Consider the following 21,991-nt stretch of genomic DNA (forward strand, 5'->3'; position numbering starts at 1 on the left):
TTTTTCTGCTGTTGGAGTTTTAAAGAAACAAGGTAGTGGCCCTGAGCTATATTTAACTGGAAATTGATGAGCGCTTATTGAATGAATTAACCAATTTAACTTAGTCATTTTTGGTTTGGTGCCACGGGTGTCATTCCATGTTCTATAAGCTCTCGGGGTTGTAACCATCTATTACACTTGAGCAGTGAATAAATCCCAGCCGGGGTCAGGAGACCTGGACTCTACTTCTTGGCTACTTCAAGTCATACAATTTTTGTGGCCTCTACCTTCTCATTTGTAAAATAAAGGAGTCAAGCAAGAATATCATTATAACTCTGTTGTTTCTAAATTCTTAAAGTTTTTGTAGCTCATGGGGGAAACTGGGCACAGTCAGGTCAGTTCTCATGGAATTTGCCTGATTGATGTGCTTCTAGACATTTCCGTCCATTGTGGAATTTTCCAGTCTTTAGAATCTATTTCATTTGTCTATGATAGCAAATCAAACACTTTGAACTGTGAACTGTCTTCCATTCCTAAATCTTTGTCCAAACCCATTAAAAATATTTTAATGACTAAGGAAATTGAATTTTGTGAATTTTCAACACTGATGAATAAAGGATCAAAGAATCACCTTAAAAAGCATACAAAGCATCGGTATAAGATGTATATTCCCATGGCATTTGATGACATGGTTATGGCATGGTATGAGAGTTACACGGATAAGTGAAAATAGCGCCTTCTTAAATTTTGTAGTTAAACTAGTTTAATTTTTACATAATGCATTATTTCTAAAACATTGGTTCACAGCATGTTTCTAAACTCTCCAGTGTATTAATTTTGTTTAGTTTTTTGAATTTCTTAAAGTGCTGAACTATTGATTGTTTCTGGGCAAGTATGAAGCTTACAGATCACTGATCCTTTAATGTGTAGGTTGGTAACAATTATAGTCATAGAAGAAGTTTCTGCATCAAATCCCAAGGTACGTTCGTTGACAAGAGTGCCTTTGTAGAAAGAGGACTTCATCATTCATAAGTTTATTTGTGAAACACACACAGTGCAGATATCACTGGATTAAGTATAAGAAATGCAAACCTCGCTTTGAAAATAGTGTAACTTGTAATATAAAGAATGAGCCAAGTGGGGCTTCCCTGGTGGCGCAGTGGTTGAGAGTCCGCCTGCTGATGCAGGGGACACGGGTTCGTGCCCTGGTCCGGGAAGATCCCACATGCCGCGGAGCGGCTGGGCCCGTGAGCCACGGCTGCTGAGCCTGCGCGTCCGGAGTCTGTGCTCCGCAACGGGAGAGGCCACAACAGTGAGAGGCCCGCGTACCGCAAAAAAAAAAAAAAAAAAAAAAAAAAAAAGAATGAGCCAAGTGAGGGGCTCATAGTTTATGAAAGCTGTGTGTGAGGAGGATGGGGTAGAGGTGTAGGAAAAGAGTAGGGAAGGATATTTTTCCGGTGTCTCTATGCACATAAAAAGGCTACTTTAAGGTACAAGTACAACACTACTAAGGGATAGTTCTTGCTATTTTTGAGTTTGTGCTTTTCTTTAGCCATGCAGTTTCAAATGATGATTTGCCTTAATAAATAGCCAAAATAATAATTCAGCTGAAATGTATTAAACACAATGTACAAGGCCATATGGGGGTTACAAATACCTCTAAATCATCTTATTTATAGCTCCAGCTGTTTTGTTGAGAGAAAGCAGAGATATATTTACCTGGAAAGAAGTATTTTTACATGAGTCAACAGAGGATAGGCCAGAAGCTATTGTAATTTCCCTTTAACTTTTCTTGCTCTTCTTCTGCAGAGCAGGAGTAAAACAAGAAAAATAATCAAAGAACATCATTTATGTTGATTCAAGATCAAGAGAACACAAGCTACCCCACTGAACCAGAGGACAGAATGGCAGGACTCTCGTAATAGATGAGAGAAACCACTTTATCCAGACTTTTCGGGTTGGGGGAGGGGAATAAAAATAATTCTTAAGGAAAAAGAGGTTGAAAACCATTTTTAAAAAGCTTAGTCTAGTGAGATGAAATGGAAAGCGTACTGGACAACTGGATTTGCTTCCACGAAGTTGGGCAAGTCTGTTCTCTCTGGGCTCAGTTTTTATCACCTGTAGTGCATGAGGTCATGGGAATGGATGGTCCCTGATGATCCTTCCAAATTCAAAACTTCCCTGATGTCTGATCAAGATCACTTATTTTGATCAAGCTATTCCGATGATTATTCAACTTCACAGATCAATGGATCTGCACAGTGACATCCAAAGTGAACTCTAATCAGAAACTAAAAGCCTGGGGTTGGCTTTTCTTCAGTAGAAGAAATTCAAAACAAAAATGAGAGCACACTAGAGGACTGTGGTACTGGTTATCCAACGTTGATCTACAGGATGCAGGATGTGGTATGGTACAAAGTAGCACTTACTCTCTGAAATTTCAGAAGAAAACATCTTATCATTTTAATATTAGGGATAAATAGGACAAAGACAAACCATTAAAACTTTACAGACTAGGAGGGGTCTGGAAGCATAATGATTTATTTACTTCCCGCTATACCCAGCACTGTAAAGCAAAGTTTGCTGTTTGAGGTTGCTCAAAATTATTGAGAGATGGGGAAATAAAAAAGATTTGGCTCTGTGAGCTCTGCTTTTAACACTTTTTAGGGAAGAAATTATTTTCTTCAAAAATTAAGAAAAATTATCAAGGACCAGATATATATAACTAAAGCACAAATTAAGTGTCCAGAAGAATATTGAAAAAGAAAAAGGAAAAAGTGCATGATGGGACAAAACACAGGACTAATGGCAAATGAGGAAGGACTACGATCCCTAAAGAATTAAAAACTTTAAAATAGAGAACAAGATAGTATTGGTCAAACAGAAAAACTAAAATATAATTATAAACAAAAACGAAACAAGATGTGTTACCATTATTATTATTTTTCTGCTGCCCAAGTAAAGCAATGATTCAAGGTCAAATAAATTAGAATAGTCAGAACCTAATAGTCTTGGTAAATAGAATAAGACAATAAATATATATTGATTGGTTGAATAAGAACAGCTCACAGTTATTTTAGGAAAATCAAAGTCACTAGGGAAGTTATGTATATAATTTTTTAAACTAAGACAGTATGAATTTCATTTAAAAAATAACAAAAACAAAACCTTTCCAAATAGTCACTTTTAAGTCTTAAGCAATGAAATTTTATAAAAATTTTATAAGACAGTGTTTATATGGAGAAAAATCTAAATTGGAAACATACAACATGTAGAACTATAAATGTGCCTCTGTATAAAGAAATTCTATCTTACACCTTTGATGGTTTTTATTTTCTTTTTTTTCACATCTTTATTGGAGTATAATTGCTTTACAATGGTGGGTTAGTTTCTGCTTTATAACAAAGTGAATCAGTTATACATATACATATGTCCCCATATCTCTTCCCTCTTGCATCTCCCTCCCTCCCACCTTCCCTATCCCACCCCTCTAGGTGGTCACAAAGCACCGAGTTGATCTCCCTGTGCTATGCGGCTGCTTCCCACTAGCTATCTATTTTACATTTGGTAGTGTATATATGTCCATGCCACTCTCTCACTTTGTCACAGCTTCCCCTTCCCCCTCCCCATATCCTCAAGTCCATTCTCTAGTAGGTCTGTGTCTTTATTCCTGTCTTACCCCTAGGTTCTTTATGACATTTTTTTTTCTTAGATTCCATATATATGTGTTAGCATACGGTATTTGTCTTTCTCTTTCTGACTTACTTCACTCTGTATGACAGACTCTAGGTCCACCCACCTCACTACAAATAACTCAATTTCTTTCTATGGCTGAGTAATATTCCACTGTATATACATGCCACATCTTCTTTATCCATTCATCCGATGATGGACACTTAGGTTGTTTCCATGTCCTGGCTATAGTAAATAGAGCTGCAATGAACATTTTGGTACATGACTCTTTTTGAATTATGGTTTTCTCAGGGTATATGCCAGTAGTGGGATCGCTGGGTCATATGGTAGCTCTATTTGTAGTTTTTTAAGGAACCTCCATCCTGTTCTCCATAGTGGCTGAACCAATTCACATTCCCACCAGCAGTGCAAGAGTGTTCCCTTTTCTCCACACCCTCTCCAGCATTTATTGTTTCTAGACTTTTTAATGATGGCCATTCTGACCAGTGTGAGATGATATCTCATTGTAGTTTTGATTTGCATTTCTCTAATGATTAATGATGTTGAGCATTCTCTCATGTGTTTGTTGGCACTCTGTATATCTTCTTTGGAGAAATGTCTCTTTAGGTCTTCTGCCCATTTTTGGATTGGGTTGTTTGTTTTTTTGTTATTGAGCTGCATGAGCTGCTTGTAAATTTTGGAGGTTAATCCTTTCTCAGTTGCTTCATTTGCAAATATTTTCTCCCATTCTGAGGGCTGTCTTTTCGTCTTGTTTACGGTTTCCTTTGCTGTGCAAAAGCTTTGAAGTTCCATTAGGTCCCATTTGTTTATTTTTGTTTTTATTTCCATTTCTCTAGGAGGTGGGACAAAAAGGATCTTGCTGTGGTTTATGACATAGAGTGTTCTGCCTATGTTTTCCTCTAAGAGTTCGATAGTTTCTGGCCTTACATTTAGGTCTTTAATCCATTTTGAGCTTATTTTTGTGTATGGTGTTAGGGAGTGTTCTAATCTCATACTTTTAAATGTACCTGTCCAGTTTTCCCAGCACCACTTATTGAAGAGGCTGTCCTTTCTCCACTGTACATTCCTGCCTCCTTTATCAAAGATAAGGTGACCATATGTGCGTGGGTTTATCTCTGGGCTTTCTATCCTGTTCCATTGATCTATATTTCTATTTTTGTGCCAGTACCATACTGTCTTGATTACTGTAGCTTTGTAGTATAGTCTGAAGTCAGGGAGCCTGATTCCTCCAGCTCCGTTTTTCGTTCTCAAGATTGCTTTGGCTATTCAGGGTCTTTTGTGTTTCCATACAAATTGTGAAATTTTTTGTTCTAGTTCTGTGAAAAAAGCCATTGGTAGTTTGATAGGGATTGCATTGAATCTGTAGATTGCTTTGGGTAGTACAGTCATTTTCACAATGTTGATTCTTCCAATCCAAGAACATGGTATATCTCTCCATCTGTTTGTATCATCTTTAATTTCTTTCATCAGTGTCTTATAATTTTCTGCATACAGGTCTTTTGTCTCCTTAGGTAGGTTTATTCCTAGATATTTTATTCTTTCTGTTGCAATGGTAAATGGGAGTGTTTTCTTGATTTCACTTTCAGATTTTTCATCATTAGTGTATAGGAATGCCAGAGATTTCTGTACATTAATTTTGTATCTTGCTACTTTACCAAATTCATTGATTAGCTCTAGTAGTTTTCTGGTAGCATCTTTAGGATTCTCTATGTATATTATCATGTCATCTGCAAACAGTGACAGCTTTACTTCTTCTTTTCCGATTTGGATTCCTTTTATTTCCTTTTCTTCTCTGATTGCTGTGGCTAAAACTTCCAAAACTATGTTGAATAACAGTGGTGAGAGTGGGCCACCTTGTCTTGTTCCTGATCTTAGTGGATATGCTTTCAGTTTTTCACCATTGAGGACAATGTTGGCTGTGGGTTTGTCATATATGGCCTTTATTATGTTGAGGTAAGTTCCCTCTGTGTCTACTTAATGGAGGGTTTTTATCATAAATGGGTGTTGAATTTTGTCGAAAGCTTTCTGTGCCTCTATTGAGATGACCATATGGTTTTTATCCTTCAGTTTGTTAATATGGTGTATCACATTGATTGATTTGCATATATTGAAGAATCCTTGCATTCCTGGAATAAACCCCCCTTGGTCATGGTGTATGATCCTCTTAATGTGCTGTTGGATTCTGTTTGCTAGTATTTTGTTGAGGATTTTTGCACCTATGTTCATCAGTGATATTGGCCTGTAGTTTTCTTTCTTTGTGACATCCTTGTCTGGTTTTGGTATCAGGGTGATGGTGGCCTTGTAGAATGAGTTTGGGAGTGTTCCTCCCTCTGGTATATTTTGGAAGAGTTTGAGAAGGATAGGTGTTAGCTCTTCTCTGAATGTTTGATAGAATTTGCCTGTGAAACCATCTGGTCCTGGGCTTTTGTTTGTTGGAAGATTTTTAATCACAGTTTCAATTTCAGTGCTTGTGATTGGTCTCTTCATATTTTCTATTTCTTCCTGATTCAGTCTTGGCTGGTTGTGTATTTCTAAGAATTTGTCCATTTCTTCCAGGTTGTCCATTTTATTGGCATAGAGTTGCTTGTAGTAATCTCTCATGATCTTTTGTATTTCTGCAGTGTCAGTTGTTACTTCTCCTTTTTCATTTCTAATTCTGTTGATTTGAGTCTTCTCCCTTTTTTTCTTCATGCGTCTGGCTAATGGTTAATCAATTTTGTTTATCTTCTCAAAGAACCAGCTTTTAGTTTTATTGATCTTTGCTATCGTTTCCTTCATTTCTTTTTCATTTATTTCTGATCTGATCTTTATGATTTCTTTCCTTCTACTAACTTTGGGGTTTTTTTTGTTCTTCTTTCTCTAATTGCTTTAGGTGCAAGGTTAGGTTGTTTATTCGAGATGTTTCCTGTTTCTTAAGGTAGGATTGTATTGCTATAAACTTCCCTCTAGAATTGCTTTTGCTGCATCCCATAGGTTTTGGGTCGTCGTGTCTCCATTGTCATTTGTTTCTAGGTACTTTTTGATTTCCTCTTTGATTTCTTCAGTGATCACTTCGTTATTAAGTAGTGTATTGTTTAGCCTCCATGTGTTTGTATTTTTTACAGATCTTTTCCTGTAATTGATATCTAATCTCATAGCATTGTTGTTGGAAAAGATACTTGATACAATTTCAATTTTCTTAAATTTACCAAGGCTTGATATGTGACCCAAGATATGGTCTATCCTGGAGAATGTTCCATAAGCACTTGAGAAAAATGTGTATTCTGTTGATTTTGGATGGAATGTCCTATAAATATCAATTAAGTCCATCTTGTTTAATGTATCATTTAAAGCTTGTGTTTCCTTATTTATTTTCATTTTGGATGATCTGTCCATTGGTGAAAGTGGGGTATTAAAGTCCCCTACTATGAATGTGTTACTGTCGATTTCCCCTTTTATGGCTGCTAGTATTTGCCTTATGTATTGAGGTGCTCCTATGTTGGGTGCATAAATATTTACAATTGTTATATCTTCTTCTTGAATCGATCCCTTGATCATTATGTAGTGTCCTTCTTTGTCTCTTCTAATAGTCTTTATTTTAAAGTCCATTTTGTCTGATATGAGAATTGCTACTCCAGCTTTCTTTTGGTTTCCATTTGCATGGAATATCTTTTTCCATCCCCTTACTTTCAGTCTGTATGTGTCTCTAGGTCTGAAGTGGGTCTCTTGTAGACAGCATATATATGGGTCTTGTTTTTGTATCCATTCAGCCAGTCTGTGTCTTTTGGTAGGAGCATTTAATCCATTTACATTTAAGGTAATTATCGATATGTATGTTAGTATTCCCATTTTCTTAATTGTTTTGGGTTTGTTATTGTAGGTCTTTTCCTTCTATTGTGTTTCTTGCCTAGAGAAGGTCCTTTAGCATTTGTTGTAAAGCTGGTTTGGTGGTGCTGAACTCTCTCAGCTTTTGCTTGTCTGTAAAAGTTTTAATTTCTCCATCAAATCTGAATGAGATCCTTGCTGGGTAATCTTGGTTGTAGGTTTTTCTCCTTCATCACTTTAAATATGTCCTGCCAGTCCCTTCTGGCTTGCAGAGTTTCTGCTGAAAGATCAGCTGTTAACCTTATGGGGATTCCTTTGTGTGTTATTTGTTGTTTTTCCCTTGCTGCTTTTAATATGTTTTCTTGTATTTAATTTTTGACAGTTTGATTAGTATGTGTGTTGGCGTGTTTCTCCACTTTGATGGTTTTGGGTAGGTGGTTGGAATAGGGAAAATGTTATGTGAACAACTTACTGGAAAAATGCAATACTTTCCTCTAAACCAATATTTGGACACATACATTTTTATTTCCTGAAATGGGTTCAGTTTTTTATATGGTTGGTTAAGATATGAAGTGAAATTGAAGATGACTTCAAGACCCTAAGTCAAAATAAAACATCATTTGCAGTGGCCTGAATTGATGAGGGGCCTTCTGAACTGTAAGTTTCAACAGTGGCTAGAAGTGGGTTAGTGATGGAGCCTTCTTTGACAAACATTTTGCTAACTAATTCACCAAGCATGGCTGTCTAGTCAGTGTGGGTACTCTGTGTTGGTGCTTTGGATACAAAAATTAATGAGATACGATCCCTTTTAATAAGGTGATAACTAATGAATTCAAATCACGTATCATTAAATTTAGAAATGCTAAGCCTATAGGAAAAAATAAAAGAACGATTCGCTGAGAGTTTAAAAAAAGGGAAAATTGAAATAGCTTTGAATGATATCTATTCAATGATGTGTATGCGTATGTGTGTATGAGTTTGTATTTGAAGAAAGCAAGCTCTTAAGAGATTTGATGAAATCAAGAGAGTATGTCAATGATGTATCCTAAGATAAAATATGGCATTTGAGAGCAGAGAGTAATTCTAAATCCACCCCTCCCATGCAATGAAATATTTCCTTGTCCAGTGCTGGGAGTATTTGTGATATACGGTTCGCCTCACCAAATCTAATATCATTTCATCCCTGAGGGACACAGGCTGTGGTGACTGTCCTAGCTTTCTTTGAGTACTTCTTGTTGACTGTTCATTCAAAATGAATACTGTGAACAAGAGGATTTTTGTAAAAATGAAGATAAATAGTGATTTTTGAAAACTAACATATATAATGAAAAATTAGTGTAAAATTCAAGAAATCTTATATCTGGTAGCCTCATAAAATGTAGCATATGTATTGCAAATATTATTTTCTGAGGTTGATACTCAAAATAGCTGAAAACAGAAGCAGCTCAGCTTAGTATCATTAAACTCATGTGATTTAGTTAGTTATTTACATCTCACCTTATGTCAGCACATAATTATTGTTAACACTATTTGGATATTTGGTATATTTAAAAGTCTTTATTTTTCCTTGTGTTAAAAAAGGAATTAAATTTTTTCTCATAGTACTTAGAAAAGAGGAGAAGAAAGAAGTTAATATTGATTAGATATTTATTTGCTTGCTTTTGTCTTTGAGAGAGCTAATGACAGTGGGATTTAAAACTTGAAAGACTGCCTTTTCTAGTGGAAAAAAGGACACTATTTCTGTCTTATAATTTTGAAAGTAACTTGAACCTTAGTACTAAGGTAAAAGTAAACAAGTTCTGGATATGGTCTCTTGCTTAAATTCGTCTTTCAACATATTTCTTAACACATGGGAACATCCAAGAATAAACTTTCAAAGAAAGAATGTGACTTTTTGCAACTCCCTCAAAAAGTTATCAAATTTAAGTTCATGGGGAATTACAGATTTAAGCACTGATGAGTAAATTGTTAGAATATTAAAAATACCTGAGCGATATGATATCACTCTTACCTCAGAATCTCTTACCTGCATCATCTTTTCTCTCTCCTCCTGGCCCACATTCTATGTTCTAGTCACTGTGCTGAGCACTTTAATTCTTAATTTCAAAACACCGATAATATTTTGAAAAATTCTCCACGCACAGAGTGAGTCTGTAGTATACTTATTGATTCCGTGTAATTTTTCAGTGTCGAGTGACACCTTTTAGAAGCTTTCACAACATCATATCTGATACATCTTTATGGTTTATTTTTCATTTTGATAGGAAGGACTATTTAACAAATCTGCACAGAGACGTTCAATCTGCATTTTTCAGACATATTTGACTGCACTTCTGGAAGTACTAAATCACTTATACATGATACACATGTCCAGAAACTATAAAACTCTCCTATTATTTGTTTTTCAACCACCACTAACAGCAAAGGAGTAAAATACCAGTATACTATCTTTGGAACACTGTCTCTACCTCTGGGTTAGATGTGCCAATATCTTCTTCCCCAGTGTAGGCATTCGCCCATATCTGTTTTTCAAGGTGACCGAAGTCTTTCATGGGAGAGAAAAGTGAAATGTGTTTCAAGGTGACAAAAAAGCAGGAAGGAGGGCAAAGACTTTACAGGAAGATATAGAAAGAAATATGGCTCAATTTGACGACTTTATTGTAAATGTGGTAAAGACCAGGAATTGATGTGTAAAAATAATGTTTGACAGGCACTCCCTTGCTATGAATAAATTTTTAAATCACCCTTTGGATTAAATGCAATAAAATGGTATTACTTTTAATTGAAATGACTTATCATAGATGGTGAACACAGAATAGCTAGAGCCTGTGGGATGAGCAGAGAGCAGCCAAGAAATGACCTTATACGCAATGAAAAAAGCATCATTAGGGAGGAAAGGAGAAGCCCAGTGTTTGTTATTCCTTCCTACTTGTCTTGAATATTTAGAAAACATGTCTATTGATGGAAAGAACTAGTAAATATTTATAGGTACCATTACCTACCTTAGGTAGCCTGTCTCTTCAGCAGATTAAACTGGCCTCTTTTAAACATTCGTTTTAAAATGTAAATTGTACCTGCATGAGAAAAAATGCTTTTCCTCAAACCATCTCTTTCCTGCTGTATATTTCTCGTCTGCAGGAAAATAAAATAGAGAACTAAATAGGATGTGGCATCATCATTGATGACTTTTATCCACTGTATAAATATAAAGAGGTGCTAGGAGCATAAGTTAATGGAAACAGAACTACAATACCAACAGAATTAGAGGTGTGGAGGCTTGGTATTGACTATCTCCAATTTATAGGCAAAAGTATTGAGGGTCAGCAAATTTGGGGAAGATTCTTATAAGTTGTTCTGATAATTCATAATCTCTGATAGCTTCATAATCTCTGAGAATTCTGAAAAATGAAAAGAGAATTGGAAGGAAAATTACATCGTCATATTAAGTGCCAAGTATAGTGCCTGGCATACTATAGGCAAGTATGATTTATTTATTGACAGAATCAAGTTAAACTTAAAATAAGCTTTATGGAAAAGACCAAGTAATCTAGCACCATTTAAGCTGTCTTCAAAATTTTAAACACTGAAAAATGTTTTAAAGAAAATGGGCTGAGATTGACAGCATCAAGGATCATATAATATTACACACATGTATATTTGGAAACCATATCTTTTGTCTGTTTATTTATCAGATATTTATTGAGCAACTCCTGTGTCCACAGCTGCCTCTTTGGATAGGCATGTAAACAAGAAAAATAAGATCTCTGCCTTTACGCCAGTTACACTCTAGTGAGAAGAGGATATTAAGTAAGTACACAAAATAAATAAACATGATATGTAAGACTGAAAGTTTCTATGAAGGAAATAACAAGGGTTATATGATAGTTAATAGGGGGAAAAGGGCACTGAGGTAGAAGTTCAAGAAAGAAGGTGATGTGTGAGCTGAGTCCTCAAAGATGAGAAGGAGTAAATTAAGTCAAAACCCTTGGGAACAGTTTTCTGGGCAGAAGGATCAGAATGTGCAAAAGCTCTGAGAGGGGAAAGAGTTTGGTGTATTTAGGGAACAGAAAGAAAGCCAAATGGGCTGTGGGTGGCAGGATGAGTCCTCATAGCGAGGGCTAAAAATCAAAGGGCTCAGTTCATGGAGAGCTCGTGGACATGATAAGGCATTCACACTTTCTTTATGTGTGGTGGGAAGCTGCCAAATGGTTTTAAGAATAGTCAGATTAGTATTTCTTAATAGTGGATGTAAGTAAACAATAGTTCGAATGAACACAGAGGTTGTATTATTGTTTCAAGGACTGAAACATCTTTTAAAATAGAATAATTTCTCCTTGAAGAATGTTCTCTATGTGGGCCTAGCTTTAGGTGTGTGGAAATAGTTTATTAATCATAAGATGAGAACCCCTTATGTCAGAGACACACACACATACACACACACACAATACAGCAAGTCAATTATTTTTGTGTCTAGCTTACATCTTTAACAAAAATCGTAAACCACCATATAAGTGTATGGTTAAATTTAGGATCAATCCTATAATTAATTCTGGTGAGGTTTTGCATATGATTATGAATGGATCTTTGCTTTGGCTAAAGTGATCTGAAAAGGGAAGATTTCTCCAGGTCTCTTTCAACCGTTATCATTGGCATTCCCACTGAAATTGTGGACCTCTTTGGGCTTTTACACCTTGAAAAAGAGCAACTCTGAGACTTGCTTGGTTTTACTATTTGTTAAAGAAAAGTACCCAGCTGGAGCTGCACACCCACGAACTGGATCCCACAGACCCTCTGATGACAGGAAACAGCAGGCCCTAGCTCATGGCCTGAAGAACATTGGCTGTGTTCCTGGTATTTGAGATCTTTTTTCACCATCTTGCTGTTGCTTTAATCATGTTATAAAATTGTGGGCTGTCCAAGACCCTGAGGTGACATAATTCATGGGAGAAAATGAATCCTAGAGTTATGCAGGAAATTTGTCAGCTTAAAGTTGCAAGAGATGTGATGGTGGCCTGGGAGGTGAGGGGGTGCTGTTAGAGTTGCCTTAAAAAAGTGCCAGAGTCTGGTGGCTTAAACCAATCTGTAGTGTCTCACAATTCTGGAGGCTAGGAGTCCAAGATCAAGGTTTGGCAAGGTTGGTTGCTCCTAAGGCCTCTCTCCTTGGCTCGTAGGTGGCCGTCTTCTGCATAAGTCTTCCCAACATCTTCCCTCCGTACCTCTGTCCTGAGAGTCTCTTAAAAGAACCACCAGTCTTATTGGATTAAGGCTCACCCTAATGACCTCATTTTAACTTAATTATCTCTTTAAAGACCCTACCTGTAGGGCTGAGAATCTGCCTGCCAATGGTTGAGAATCTGCCTGCCAGTGCAGGGGACACGGGTTCGAGCCCTGGTCTGGGAAGATCCCACATGCCACGGAGCAACTAAGCCCGTGCGCCACAGCTACTGAGCCTGCGCGTCTGGAGCCTATGCTCCACAGCAAGAGAAGGCCGCGCACCGCGATGAAGAGTGGCCCCCGCTTGCCGCAACTAGAGAAAGCCCTCGCACAGAAACGAAGACCCAACACGGCCCAAAATAAATAAATAAATAAAAAGATATCAATTCTCTACAAATTGATCTATTAAAAAAAAAAAAAAAAGACCCTACCTGCAAATATAGTCACATTCTTAAGTCCTGAGGGTAGGACTTCAACCTATAGGTTTTGGGGAGGATATAATTCAGACCGTAACGGAGGGTAAGAAATCTGAAAATTAAAAGAAAAGATAATAAAAATTTTATTTATGCAGATTGAACCTCACTAAGCCCCACTCAACTTTGAACCTCACAACTTTCATGCAATATAAACTTGCAGATTCCCATAGTCTGCCCCTTTGAACTGCCCTATTCAACATCTCTAGTTTCTTGTACCAATTTAAATAAATTCTGCGATACCTAGAGACCCCTGTTTTTCTATAATGCGAGGGCATAGCAATGGTTTCAAGGAAGACTTCAAGAGAGTGATGGAATTAACTTACCATGTGGTGTTTGGACTAGGAATGAAAAGGTTTGAAACACGCATCGTGGAAAAGGAGTATATGGAGCAAAGTCACTTTAACCCTTACATTATAAGGTCAGATTATTAAATAATTTTTATTATTTATTTAATCACTACTTTGAAATTTTCTAATTACAGTAATTTACTAATTATTCCCATCTGGCAGAATTTTTCCCACCTAATAGTTCACTGTCTCGATTCACGGTTTAAACATTGTTATTATTTGCCAACTCTTGAAATATTAGATCACTGTGGTGGGTATTTTCTGTTTGCCCCTCCACATCCAAATGTCACCTCCCCATCCTGCCCAGTGTCAGAGGGCAGGCATGTATGGACCACATCTTCAGATCTCCTTGTCCTCTGGCTTCCGGCTGGGATCTGCCAGTGAGATGCTGGTGCAGGTCAGAGAGGAAGAGGCAAGAGAAGAGCCTTATACCCTCAGATCCCCCCCTCCCAGGTTGTCAAGGGGGCACTAATAATATTCTTCCAAAAGTCACAACCCAACCCTCTACCCTCTGGACCCTAGGACCATTTCGTCCCTTCTCCTTTCTAGGCCTAAAGGTGATACTTCCATACCTCTTCAATCCTCTTCACTAACCCTGGGGTTCTACTGTTTTCCTGGATGATTTTCTTAAAAGCTGTCCACACCTTTGTAAATCATCCGCTTATTAAACTTTCCTCAATGTTCCCCATTAGTATGCCATCCTACCTGGATTCCTCTGTACCTAGACAGACTTACCTCCCAAAGGATAAATCTATTCCCAGTTCGACCGCATTATTTAGCAGATAAGAAAGCAGAGTCCACCCTGATGATTTGATTCAGTCATTTATTTCTCACATTAAACATCTTTATTGGGTGTCTACTGTGGTCCTGGCACCATGTTTGGTGTAGGGGATGTGACAGCACAGGGTCTCAAGGAACTGAATGTCTTCTGGGGGAGAGCAAAGGGAAGCAGCCGTGTTAGTAAGAAATGCTAGAGAAGAAGACTGGAGGGTCACCTAACCTTGGGAGAGTGGTCAGGGAGCATCAAGGAAAGTTCCAGAAGTGGTGACTAAATTCATATTTGGAGAGTGGGATTGGGAACAAAGAGGGGGAATGAGGAAAGGGGGACTTTTCTGTCACAAGAAAATGTATCGGAGGATGTCCAGGGCTGAGAAAGAGCATGGTGTGTTTGCAGAACAGAAAGCAGCTCAGTGGAGTGAGGAATATGAGGTGGCAAATGTTAGCAGGGGTCTTGTGTGTTGTTTTAAAGAATCTGAACTTTATTCCAAAAGCAATGGGGAGAATGAGGTAATAAGCAAGGGAATAACACCTCAGAAAGCGCACGCTGGTAGAGGGTGCAAAATGCTCAAGGCTGGAGGGGAGCATTGCAGTAATCTAGGCAAGAGATAGGAGTGGCCTGAACAAATGCCTTAGCAGTGGGAACGGGGGAAAGTAGGAAAAGGGAGACATGTAACCTACAGGAAACTTGCCAGTGCGATGCAGGTAGTGCTACATCAGACTGAACTTCAGAATATACATAGCTCAGCTTGTCAACAAAAGTTGAACTTTAAATTTGTCATAACCTTTCAGGAATTTCAGTCAAGCTTTTGGGTATCGCTGAAACCGCCATTGTTAGAAAGTTCATGGAAGATTCACATAGTTTTTATAGTGATTTGAATGGGGCCTGTCAATTAGTTGGCCCCAAATAAATATCTGCTGGGTGAATTAATCATCTGCTTTTTAAAAATAATTTACCTTTAGTGATAATAGATTTCCGTTATATGTTTGCAACTTTGCTTTATCATGCTAGTCTTAAGCAAGACTAAAATCACATAACAACGTAAAAAAATTAATAATTCACAACAACCCCTTATAGTTGGTATGGTACTCCAGTAATGAACTGAGCAGTTCTTCACACTTGTAATACAAGTGAAACATTCTTGCAAATGTTATCTTTATGATCCTTAGCACATAAATACGTTTTCCTTTTTCTATTTTTCAGGCAGTGCAGTATGCATTGAACTATGAGTAAGATACTACATTCTCTTTAGATAATCATAGTGATAGCAGTGCTTGGTACAAAGAAATATATTATCTGTTTTTTTTTTAAGGATATTATTTACTAAATTTCTAAGTTTTTGCAGTGATTATCACCTTGGTGACTTGAAAAAAATTGCCCTAGTTCCAGAAATATCCAAAAGAGTTATTAGAAACACAAAAGAGCCTCAAAAATATTTTTTAATGGAAAGAATGTGTTTAGGGAAATAACATTTTTAGAGATGTTGAAGATATGACAGCAGTAAAGACTTCTAAAAACCACTTAATTTGACTAGGATTATAAAGGTATTCAGCCTAAGCAAATCTATATCATTAAGTTCCTCAAATCCCAAAGAGAATAGTTGATCTACTGAGGACTTACATAAGATTAAATTAAAATGCTCCTTTGTAAATTCCTATAATCTTTCAGTTGTAGCTGGCATGGAGTGATAAACAGCTCCATTTCCGGTTTCATGTTCAAATGTTTGCAGGTAGTTACTATGTTTTCATCCACATTTTTTTCTCTCTCAGAGTCTATTCTGGTCATTTTTGTGTGTTTATTTGTCCCTAAAGGGCTTTAATCAGTGGATAACGTGTGTGCCCTTGATGATATTATCCTTCTTTTTTTTTTTTTTCTTTTACGTGGGCCTCTCATTGTTTTGGCCTCTCCCGTTGCGGAGCACAGGCTCTGGACGTGCACGCTCAGCGACCATGGCTCACGGGCCCAGCCACTCTGCGGCATGTGGGATCTTCGCGGACTGGGGCACAAACCCGTGTCCCCTGCATTGGCAGGCGGACTCTCAACCACTGCACCACCAGGGAAGCCCAATCCTTCTATTTTTTACTATCATAATACACTGGTGACTAACATTTATTTTTTCCATATACTAGTAGAAGAAACCATTTATTTTTCTTGACTTTATTTTTTTCATTTTTTTTAATCCATGAACATTTATGCCATCAATGGTTATATCCTGGGAGTACTAGCTCATTACTGTCTTAATTCTTGGTAATATCAGTTTTTCCTCATATATGCCTTCATCTACATTAGCATCTAAAATATTCCCCAGAAAGAATTCCCTTGTAGTCCAGTGGTTAGGACTCCATGCTTGCATCAAAGGGAGCCCAGGTTCAATCCCTGGTCGGGGAATTAAGATCAAGCAAGCCGTGCAGCATGGCCAAAAAAAAAAGTATGTATATATATTCCCCACTGAATTGAACAGTTTCAACAATAAATAATATTACCTGCTAAATTAACATTCCACTGACCACTTCTTATATGGTTAAGTTTAACCCCAAATATACATATAATACAGAATTATAGTTAATATATATTTTAGAAAAGGAAATATACAGCTTAAAAAATTATTAAATATAAATAGGCCAAATATTTAGAACCAATGGACTAGTTATATGATGAACTAATCATTTTACCAAAGCTTTCAGAGAAAGTCTTTGTATATTTAATAAATTAAAAACTTGGTTTATATTTTATTTTTGTAGAAAAGACTAGGTCATGATTTCTCTTGCCTTTAAAAATGAAGTCCTCAGGAATCATTATAAGACCTATAAGGTCTTACATGGAAATACTGTGGACGCAAGATATTCTACCTACATTCTCACTCTACCACCGTCTTCCACGTGTAGAATTCAGTTTTGAACTCAATTCCTGGCAATAGCTTTAAAAAGTAAACTGAAAGGCAAACTATAGAATCTGCATGATAAATTGGTAGGCAACAAATAGTTCAACCATATTCTATGGCTGTGTAACAAATTACCACAAATTTACCAGCTTGGTACTATCCCCACTTATTAGCTGACAGTTCTGTAGGTCGGAAGTCTGAGCCTGGCTCATTGGGTTCTCGGGCTCAGTGTCCCCTAGGGTGATATCAAGGTGTTGGCCTGGCTTCATTCTCATCTGGGGCTCAGGGTCCACTTCCACTGGCAGAATTCAGTTCCCTGTGGGCTGAGATCCCCGTTTCCTTGCTGGTTCTCAACTGGGAGCCACTGGTGGTTCCTAAAGGATACACACATTTCTTACATGTGGTCCCCTTAATCTCTAAAGCCAGCAACAGAGAATCTCTTCCATGTTGATTTCTTATTGCATTTCAAATCCCTGTGACTTCTCTTTCTCTCTCTATCTGACCTCTGGAGTCACATTTAAAGAGCTCATGAAATTAGGTCAGGCCCACCTAGATAATCTTTTTATCTGATTGTCAACTCATTTTGGAACTAATTATATCTGCAAAATCCCTTTCTCAGCATTACCTCAATTAGTGTTTCAAAAATAACTGGGACGTGGTGTGTGTATATCAGGGGCTAGGAATCTTGTGAGCTGTTTTAGAATTCTGCTTACCACAAACAGCAGATGGACTGAAAATTTGCACAGCAAATGGCCAGATATGAAATAGTTGAATGGCCATCAAAACTGGCATTCTAATAAGGTGAATCAGAGAAGGTTTGTTTGTTTGTTTTTACTACTTATGTGATCCCATTCTTCAGGCAGCATGATTGGCCATCGCATTGTGGGTAACATGTGCCGTTTTCCAGCTTTGGATGAGTAAATTTCTATTTAATTCTCAATATTAAGGGTGTTTAGTTGGTACATCAAGGTCCTTATGTATTGTATTAACTTTTGGAAAAAGGGAAAATTGGGACACATTGGTGTTATATCAGTTCAACCCTGGAGGTGCCAATAGAGCTACATTCTTCCCAACTCAGGCTGCAACTGCAGTAAGAAGAGCTCAGCCTACACTCACCTGAATGGATGCTCTCTGGCTAAGACTAAAGCAGGAACCATAGGGGAATCTCAGACTGTACTTTTATTTCTCACAATTTAGAAATGAAGTGGTTGTTGGATGGATGAAGTGGCAAGCCATGCCACGGCCGTCCTGCTGACACATGGGGAACTAGAACACACAGTCCCCACGTCTTCCATGGATGTAGAGTGAGTGCTGGTGTCTTCTTTGCTCCAGCCTTGCAGCCCCCAAACCAGCCAACCTAAGGCAGGTTCCTGCCTCTCCATCAGGTAGCCAAAGCATCTCATCTGTATCTCTGACCTACAATTGTTGTACTGCTTGGTTACATTTTTCTTTTAAGCAAAGTTCTTCTGTACCTTAAACTGAGCCTGGATCATTAGTTTTGCCTCGTTCTTATCCAAAGAGCACTTTGTCAGGCTGCGGCAGAATGTATGGTTGAAAGGAAGGCTATCAGCTGAACACCAAATTTCTGGAAGATCGGTAGGAGGCAACGACGAGAAGGGATAGAGGGAGGTATAGACTGATGGTATGTGGTGTAGACTGATGGCTGAGCTTCAAAGACACATAAGCTATAGGTGAGACATATAAAGTCAGACTGCACCTTTCAGAATGGCATTATTTGAAATGACCATCATAGTTATACTAGTCCTGAGCTTACACCCAGAAATTTTATTTTCTTTAAAGCATCCACAGTTGATAAGACAGTGTGCCTGTAAAAACTCAAATGTAACTGTATTTATTTTCAACAAGAAATATAGCTGCCCAGACAGAATAAGACTGAAAGCTAGGAAAACATACAAAGTGATTCAGATTATTTTCAGGCTGTTGTTTGGTAACTATGGAAAGAAGCCAAGTGGTTTATTTAGCCACTCTCCCTGTGACTAGTGGAGGACCATGCTGTGAGAGTTGATTTATCAAAAAGACATCCACCTGACAAATAGCTTGAATCATGGACTCAGGTTTATCACGATGCCCTCTTTCCTGGGTCATTATTGAAGACTGGGATACAAATTCTCAGACTTTCTTGTTTCCCCTTCCCTCATCTATCACCACTATAATTTCCTCCTGAATTCTAGGCACACAACCTTCTTCTACTGACTCATCCTCTTTTTTATAATGGATTAATATCATTGATTAAGCTCCAGCAACCTCTTTTACCAATTAATCTTGGTCATGAATGATAGATGCACTTATGGATACTGGATCAGTTGTCTCCTCAGCTACACATTAACAACCTATTCCCATGTTTCAGGGGCATCTTACTATTGCCTTCTGAGATCTGGCTCTGATATTATGTATAGTTTAGTTGGAGAGTAAATTATATGGTCCATAGCGAGAACTGAATTTCTAACAGCGATTTCTTTTAATGCGTTTATAAAATTTCCGGCAAGTATCTCTTGCCAGGTAATGCTATGTGACCTCAGGGAGCCTAACCATCATTTACACTAGAGACATAGCACCTCAAGGAGGACAGATATCTAAGTGCCCTCACGGCAAAATGCCATATGAAGGAGGCCTTTTCCCTGTTTGGGTCTGGTCAGGCTATACTTTGCCCTATCCCTCTGCATAGGCTGAAGTTTTGCTTATTTAGGAAAGCAGCATGGTTTCATGGAAAGAGTGAAATTAGATAAAGTTTATCTTTCTACTCTGAAAATTAGAACTTTGCTAACTATCTCAGAGAGAGCTGTGATAGAAATTAATATAGCACAGAGCAGACATCTAAGAAATACCTAAAGTAATTAATTAGTTACCTATCGTCTTGACATTCTACTTGTCTTGAATTCTTTGGATATTATTAGAGCTCAGGCACACACCATAAAACACCTTTACATCTTAACAAAAGTGACATATGTTTCTCTGAATGGTGCATAAAAAAATCCCACACCCATCCTAAAAACATAGGCGTGCATGGCTTGTTCCCTTGAGGAGCTAAATTCTTTTATGCTATTAATAGTAAATGGGAATCATGAGGCCATTTCCAAGGAAAATCTTATTTCTCCTATTATTTTTCTCATAAGCTTCTTCAATGCAATTAAGCTTTTAGTTTTGGAGAGAGAAAGAAAAACTTTTCAAAGGTAAGAAGATAGAGGGATAAAAACAAAACACAAAACACCTATTTCAATACTTTACGTACTGCTTCAAACAATTTACCCCTATATCAAATACTTAAAACTCCTCTATATAGTCCCCATATAGTGTCTTTTAGAAAATCAATCTCTCTCCCTGACTCTTTCTGTCTCTCTTTAACTTCAAAGCAGGATTGCAGGATTTTAAGACAAGTCATAGGAGTGCCACGTGTCATGTAAAGACGGAACAGGTGAGGGCAGGTGAAAGATAAGGAAGGATTTTCCTTTATGAAACAATGAAAGTGAAGTTTGAGTAAAGCCAGAAAGTAGAATGAATAAAGTAAACCAAGGTTTGTTATTCTCTCTCTCTTTCTGTTTTTCCTTGCAATCTATTTATTGACAAAAGTTTGCTGATGACAAAGGCTGGCATGTATATAAAGTATCAGAACAAATGCCTCAGGATTTTGATAATCCATTGAATGGTATTGATCATCCTTCAGCCATAGATCTTTTCCCTACTGATCATATAAGCTGAAATATTTTAAACTATTTAGCTTCCAATTTACCCTATGCAACTCTTCTAAGTTAGAATACTTTTGCACTTTTGGAAGGGAATATTTTATGTGCTAAAAGAAAAAGACCTTATTTTCACTGTGGTATATTCTGCATTCTAAATAAATTTATTTGTCTTGCATTGTTATATTTCATAATTATTAAATAGAATAAACAATTGCAAACTTCTGTTAAAATTATTGTTTTGGTTTTATATTCTAATCTTCTGTAACTTTAGATTGTTAAGGTTTAATATTCACATATATGTATTGTTTTTGTTTTGTTGTTATTTATTTGCTGTATCTACCAAATACGAAATTTCTGATGCAAAAGAAACAAATTAAAAGTAAAAATCTTTGTGTTTCCTCCATTTTCCAGTCTAAACAGTAAAAGAGTGATTCACTTGGATATGTAAAAAGGAGAAGCTACAGGTCAGGTAGAGGTTATCTGTAGCAGTGCGGAGATAGTCTATTATAAAAAGAAAGTATTCCAGAAAAAACAAGTAGTAAATTAATCTTTTTGTCAAAATTACTATTAAATCATAATAATTACCAAAAAGGACACATGAATACCATATCAAATATTTCCCTTTTTGCCTTCACTTTAGCTACTGAGAGGGCAATCACACAGAATGATATGTATTTCCCATAAGTGGCTTAGCATAAGTAGTCAGTATGTTGGATGAAACAAAAGGAACTCTCCATCCATAAGCAACCTTCAGAGAAATCCAAATCCGTTGAAAAGGCTGTGACTTCTAACTCAGGCTAAAGGGTCTATGCTCTCCAAAACTTGAGTAATAAAATTAGTAACTAACCACGGAATTAAACAACTCCTAATTATTAAGCCAGAGAAATTTTAGCCAAGCAGGTAGAATAAATTAAAATATCAAAATGCTCAGCAGATGGAAAGAAGTTGTTGGAACTACTAGTCCTTTAGCAGTTTCTGCTGTCACTTCATAGCATTTCCTGGAAGCAGGAGATCACATTTCTTTTAGTTTTGGACATGTTCTAGGAGCCCTTGATGTTCATTGATAGGCATTCCCCCCCCCCCCCCCCCTCCCCCGCCCCCCCCCCCCCCCCCCCCCC

The sequence above is a fragment of the Aethalodelphis obliquidens genome, unplaced genomic scaffold (assembly GCF_003676395.1).
Source record: "Aethalodelphis obliquidens isolate GAN/ISIS:26980383/991018 unplaced genomic scaffold, ASM367639v1 scaffold32, whole genome shotgun sequence".
In the NCBI taxonomy this organism is placed as follows: Eukaryota; Metazoa; Chordata; class Mammalia; order Artiodactyla; family Delphinidae; genus Aethalodelphis; species Aethalodelphis obliquidens.